Source organism: Coenobita brevimanus, chromosome 60 (genome assembly GCF_032717465.1).
Source record: "Coenobita brevimanus isolate Jiangsu-jjx chromosome 60, ASM3271746v2, whole genome shotgun sequence".
NCBI classification, from domain to species: Eukaryota; Metazoa; Arthropoda; class Malacostraca; order Decapoda; family Coenobitidae; genus Coenobita; species Coenobita brevimanus.
The window spans coordinates 7546180-7553389 of NC_137013.1; the positions used below are offsets into that span (position 1 = coordinate 7546180).

Consider the following 7210-nt stretch of genomic DNA (forward strand, 5'->3'; position numbering starts at 1 on the left):
CTGTCTTACTCTCTTCACCCCTTTCCAGAACATTTTCTTACAGTCCCTCCACTTTACACTCAAATTACTTCCAAATTCCTCATCCACTCTCTTCTTACTCTCTCTTACTATTCTTTTCACCTCTCTCTTTCTTGCTACATATAACTCTCTCTTCCGCCTCTCAACTTCTTCCACGCCCCTATTTCTCATCCATTCATTGTATGCTTTCTTCTTCTGTGCCACAGCCTGTTTTACCTCTTCAGTCCACCACGCTGTTCCTTGCACCCCCCTCCTTCTTCTCTTCCTTCCACACACCACATCACATGCTGCACATATTTCTCCTGTGAATATCCTACACACACCTTCCACGTCCCCCATCTCCTCCAATTCATATTTGCCCAATCGTTCCTCCACTTCTCTCTTATACTCTGCCATTTTCTCATCCTCTTGTAATCTTTCCACTCTCCTTGCAACTACTCCTTCTTCCCGTCCTTCCCTTCTTCTATTACTCCATCTTATTTGGGTCTTGATTCTGGCCACCACCAAATGGTGGTCAGAAAGTCCACTCTCCCAACCTCTATATGCTCTTGCATCCATTACACATCTTCGCATCCTTTCATCCACACACACATAATCAATCATTGCCTTCCTTTCATTCAGTTCACCACCCATCCTTATCACTCGCCATTATACCTGCGGATCATTTTATGCCTGAAGAGGGTATTGGCTATTATGAACCCCTTCCCAGCACAAATGTCCACCAACGCACTACCATTCTCATCTATCTCAGCAGGCACACACCACTCACCAACTATTCCATCCACCTTCACATTCCCTACTTTACCATTCATACCACCGATCAAAAACACTCTCTCATTCCTTCCAAACTTTTCCATGCACACTTCCACATTTGTCTAGAACTCTTCTCTCACTCTGCTTGCACGATCTTGCGTTGGCGCATACACGCACACAATCGCCCACATTTGTATTCCAACTTTCAATCTTACCCACACAATCCTTGACCCAAGTGATCCATACTCTCTTATGTTCTTCCATCTTTTACCCACAACTATACACACACACACACACACACACACACACACATATATATATATATATATATATATATATATATATATATATATATATATATATGAGAGAGAGAGAGAGAATGTCTATCTGTCTGTCCTCTATGGAAATCGAGGGTATGCATATAGAATTCTCGAAACAGCTCTGACAGGTGTAACTTTTTACGAAGAATTTAAATGTGTACATTACAGTTGCTAAAGTGGCGCCCCTGATGGCCAAAATTAGAACTAATTAGAAATAATCTAATCAACATTGTAGAGACATGGCAGCCAATTTTTTTTTTTTTTTTTTTTTTTTTTTTTTACCTCTACAAGCATATCATTGTTAGTTACAACGGGCTGGATGTCTGGACGGCTTGGTGGGGTGGGCAGGGTGGGTGGGTGGGTGGTGGGTGGTGGGAAAATAGATCTATGGCAGGAATAAGTCCAGGGGGAATATATCCCTGGGGAAATGGACCGCCCAAGGGGGAACATAGTTCACTGGGGAAATTGGGACTTCGTGGGCTGTCTCCCACAGCCAAGCAGTGCCGGTACGCACGATCATGGGGCTTTACCCGGGCAGCGCCGGATGCCTCTGGTAATTTAAGTGCACTTTTTTTTTTTTTCGTTTTCTCGACTTCTTTTAAAGAGATATTTTGCGTATCAGTATCGTAAGCGTCTTTTTGTCCCTTCAATACGAAAAGGCTTTCGTAACCTTAAGCTCACCTGAAGGGAACAAGGACATGATAAGACACGTATCACCGAACCAAAAGAATCCATCTGGAGTATTTCTAACCTCTGATACGTGAGATCATTTTAAGCCGAGGGTGCCAAAAATAAACTGTAATATACTATGCAGTGTAAATTGGCTGGGGAGGGGGGGTAGCAGGAACAAACTAAGAAGACATCGTGGCACTGAAGGGATCAATGGACACTGCCTCTGAACCCTCCAATGCGCGAGATCTTTCCCAAGTTGAGCAATATCGCGTGGAAGTTGTCAATAGTGCACTTCTATTAGCCAACGTATCTTATCATCGGAGGCACTGATTGACCTGAACTACATTGCCCGTTGGTAGCAAGAAGGAACCGAAGAAGGAGGTCATCACAGTGAAGGGTTAATGGAGACTGTTTCGAACTCCGCTACATTAAACTTTCCCACTTGTCATCGTTCCAGCCCCTTCCACTTCATTTAAGCCATTTCTCTTCAACTTCGTCTTTGGGACACACACACACACACACACACACACACACACACACACACACACACACACACACACAAACAAATACGCAGGTGCATAAAGATACCAGCGCACACATAGGCAGACACATACTCGCACACAAACATGCACAGATGGGCACACAGTAACACAGGCTTACAGACGCAACAAAATTTTCAAAAATAGACTGGGTGGAAAGATATGAAAATTGAACAACACGAACCTCACTCAGATACTGTGTACTACTGGTAGGTAAACGCAACCCTCTCTCTCTCTCTCTCTCTCTCTCTCTCTCTCTCTCTCTCTCTCTCTCTCTCTGGAAGCTTGGAATAACAGAATGATCATGGGGAAGACAGACAGACAGACAGACGAGTGAGTGTATGAATGTGTATGACTGAGTATTTTCTGTGTATACACAGCTCATACACAATTTACAGTCCTTATCACAGAGTAAACAGGGCTGGAAAAGTCAATGTTACTGTGAACACTAAACGTTCTAGATAAGACAGCAAGAAAATAATTCTATATATCTAGCGAGAACAGAGACGAGATCTGTATTGACGGGAGATTACTAGGCTTGAAATAGGAGAGAGAGAGAGAGAGAGAGAGAGAGAGAGAGAGAGAGAGAGAGATCCCCCAATATTTTTTTAAATGGTTCCAAAAATCATTTTGTACGATCAGATTTCGTCAACAAAAGTAATGTTTTCCATCCAGCGTGACATCATTTAGCTAATATACAGGGCGGTCCATGTATAAAGCTACTCAACCACACCGCCGGGAGATTTCTTGTGCTAAGGGGCCTGCCTACCCAGCGTTATCAATGGCTATCCTGCATCCCTTATTCATTTTCTACTCCTACTGCCAACACCCCCCCCAGACCAGCACTGAGCCATCCTCTTAACACAAGATGAGTGTGAGTTTCTACTGTACTGCTCGTTATGGACCATGCCTTCAGTACGATGGTGTTTTACAACTTTGTTCTAGCTACCGACAGACGATTATATTCACCTTCTTCCAGCTATCTTGTATTGAAGGGGTAAATGACTCCTATATTTGAGCTCTCGTGAGGGAAATATCTAACGAATCGAGTAAAATAGTCTGATGGCAGCAAAAACACAGTATAAATTCGCCATGAACAGGAAGCGACTGATTTCATTGCGAGAATTGCCTCCTTTGTAGCTTGAATACTGTGTATCCGTCCGGCGGTAACCTGGGGTGGGGTTCTCAGACATACGTACGATCGATTCCAGGTTGTAATTTGGATATGTGTTTACAGGAAGAACAAGACAAGGGAAGGTTTTTCACTCCTTTCCCTGATCTTCCTGCAGAAAACATTTATAACCTGCAGTAATTTTGGTCTTGCAACTAAGATATATTTATGAAGTGAAAACAGGGGACAGGGGAAGATTCGACAGCCTCCTTTCTCGCCTACAGTTCAAAACCCGAGTTACGAAGGGGAAATGCGCTTGTGTTTCCCGGTTCTGGGCGACACAATGTATGAGTTCATGGACTTGCCAGAGTAGGTTACTGTACACTATATATATATATATATATATATATATATATATATATATATATATATTCCCATCTTTACACTTTGGTTCGTTGGACGAACGATTTGAAAATGTCCTCCATCAGCTTCATATTAAATTGCAAGCCTGATGATCTCGGGGAAAAGAATGAACTGCATACACCAAGACAAATAAATTCTCATCCAGAGCTATTTTTTAATGCAAGGAAGAAGGAACCAAAGGCCGGAAACCCGCAAACCGTTCCTTCCATTAAAAAAAAAAAAAAAAAACACCAGAGAGTCAAATTCAAGATACGTTCACTTCGTGATGCCTGGACACACTGCGTTTGAAAGACTGGAGATCACAGGAAGTAGGAAATACAGACAGAGGGAGACAGTTCCAGAGTTGACCTGTTGCATAAATGAAGGACAGGGAGTAATGGCTAACTCTCGCATGAGAGAGTTGGACAGAAAAGAGATGAGAGTTTGCTGCTTGACAGGTGCTACGCGCCCGTCTTAGAGGTGGAGGGATGCAAGCAGACAGTTCAGAGGAGCAGTGACCATTGAAGCAGCGATAGAAAAGAGATAAAGATGCCTTAGGAAGAAAAAATAACACAACTTCCACTGTGAAACTATGGATTGCCAGCTTGATTGCACATTACCAATTAAGCCTAATCCGTTAAGCCCTAACGATTTTATTCAGCATAAGAAAAATCCAACGTTTCAACTGCAGACTTTGTATGATATCTGTGAGGTTATACTTTGGTGGCGTTAGCAAGAGTAAAATCTAGTCTCATAACCCTTAGACATCAGAAGGTTTTCCAGTGGCGAGGTAAACTGTCTAACGATAGCCAGGGTAATATAGACGAATTTTCCTCCGAGCTTTCAGTGCTACCTGCATCCCAATCCCCTATCACATTCCATTATCGTAACTGCCCCATTGCACTGCCTGGCGCCCCAACCAAACCAAACCATCTCGTTTGCCCTAACTTGCGACACTGCCTTCACAAACTAGTCTCCTGCCTCTTGCAATCTCAGAGGCATCGCCACAAAGGCAGTCAAGTAGAGCCTGGGAGGAAGGACGCAATGATTTACCGATCTATGCTGGACAGAAATTTTAGTAAAGGATATAGAGCGGAAATGCCACGCTGGTTAAATGACCCTGGGTTGAAAAAGACTGTGAAACATTTACGATCTATTTCTTGTTGTACTTAACGCTTTTTGGAAACGAGGTATGGAAATTTTTTGCAATTTGCTCATTGTCCTTGCAACAATATATATATATATATATATATATATATATATATATATATATATATATATATATATATATATATATATATGTTACGGTCATTTTGCGAAATTGGTCATTTTGCAAAATGCCCGGCCATTATGCAAAAAGACTAAATCCGTGGTCAATTTGCAAAATGACCTAAATATCTGGTCATTTTGCAAAAGGACCAAGGTTTTGGTCTTTTTACAAAATCACCAGTATTATCGTTGGTCAGTTTGCAAAATGTCCAAACAGCAAGCAGCCAGTTGAAAAAAAAGGCAAGTAAATGATAAAAGGTAGTGAACGTAAAATAGAACAAGTTGAAAGAAAGGCGAGTAAACGATAAAAGGAAGTGAACGTAAAATAGAACAAGTTTATTCTTTCTTAGAAAATACATTAAACCTTAAAAAGTATGTTTATTCAACCTTCATGATATATATATATATATATATATTTTGCAGAAAATGGTCTTACATCCTTACGCGGATGTGTGCCTGTGTGTGTGTGTGTGTGTGTGTGTGTGTGTGTGTATCGGACTTGTTAACGCAAGAGGCACTGCATTTGCATCTGCTGTTGCATAAAACATTGTTTTTTAAACACTTGCAGCGTCTGGTCAGACATGACTTAGTGCAAGAACATTTAGCGAATCCCTGACTTTGTCCCATGGATTCTGCATTGGCTACTTCCCGCAGACTTACTTCCCGCTCCTCTACTACATCTTCTATCGAAAGGAATTTTTCTACACATTGAGTAAATTGGTTGCAAGTGTATACCTGCTTAAGCAGGCCGTGGTTTGTACCAAGCTTGTACGTGCCATTGTCCAATGCCTTAACAACAACCGCCTTCACATTAGGAAACTCGGCACGTTCGCGGTCAACTAATAGAACAGGAACCATCACAGTGTCCCCTGCGTGGGCTGGTTTAAATCGCCTCACAGAATTATCCATCATTTTTTTAGCATGTTTCTGTTGATCTATGTTGGACTTCATTTGTTCAGTATGAATACTGCGATTCCGATTGCAGATGGAACAAAGCACAGGCTCATCAGCATCTTCATTCATCACAGAACACGGAGTATAAGAGTGACATGGGTTCCCACACACCTTGCACACATTTGAACCAAAGTAGCTTTTTAGGAGATGCAGTTAATGACAGCGGATGGTTCTTCTTGCTCTTCAGCACCTATCTCTTCCTCCTCTGTATCTGCGTCCTTCTCATTGACAACACCTAGTGCTTCTGCAAGCTGCTCCTCCGTCTACATATCGTCCATGACTTCCTCTGGTACAGAAGATGCGTCAACACCAAGACGAGCCTTCTGTCCATACATGGCCTCATATGGTGTTCTTCCAATTCCGGAGTGAAAGCGGGTGTTTTTCTTACACTGGACAAAGCGCAGTCCCTGTGACCATTGTGTAGTGTTGTTGTCCTTCATCCAACATGCAAGAATTGCTTCAATATCCCTGTTGGCTCGTTCCACCGAGCCCTGCGATTGTGAATGTCGTGGTTTGCCATGAACCAGCTTACACTCTGGCCACATCACCAGAACTTCCTTGATAAGCTGAAAATTAAAACGATGAACATCAAACCTTGTCATATATATCACCTCGCTAAGTTTCTGGTGTCTTTTTGTGACCATGTCTGATATTTCTGCTAAGTTTTATGAAAATTGGTTGATTTAAAGAAGTAATATATTCTATACCTTATTTGAGAATTCTCTACCATTGTCAGACTGCAGGATATGGGGGGCTCCTTTGTCACAGAAAATGTCAACGAGGTGGAAAGCAACCTTTTCAGCAGTTTTCGTCTGTAGAGCCCGAAGACACACCATCTTGGTCAAGTGATTCTGATAGTTGAGAATGAAACGATGTTTCCCATCTGCCTGTCTCTGCATATCGATCAAGTCGACCTACAAACAGACAGAATCGGACCCATTTTAGGGAAACTTTCAGGTCCTTTAGGGCAATTCGTAATTAACTTCAAACTATTTACATTGGTATGACGTGCGGAAATACAACATTATTCTTTCCTAACAAATACGGCCTTAACCAGTGCTTGTTTACTAACCTGAGCTCGTGAGTTCATGCTGTTTGAGACAATTGGCTTGACAATCACAGACTTGCGTACGTGGTTTTTTTCAGCTGATACTCCTCACACAACTGTAAAT

At 42.1% G+C, this 7210-nt stretch overlaps 1 pseudogene; it reads right to left on the reverse strand.

The window, feature by feature from the left end:
* Positions 1-5516: 5516 nt before the first annotated feature.
* On the reverse strand, positions 5517-6583 carry LOC145403142 (SCAN domain-containing protein 3-like; annotated as a pseudogene).
* Positions 6584-7210: the final 627 nt, after the last annotated feature.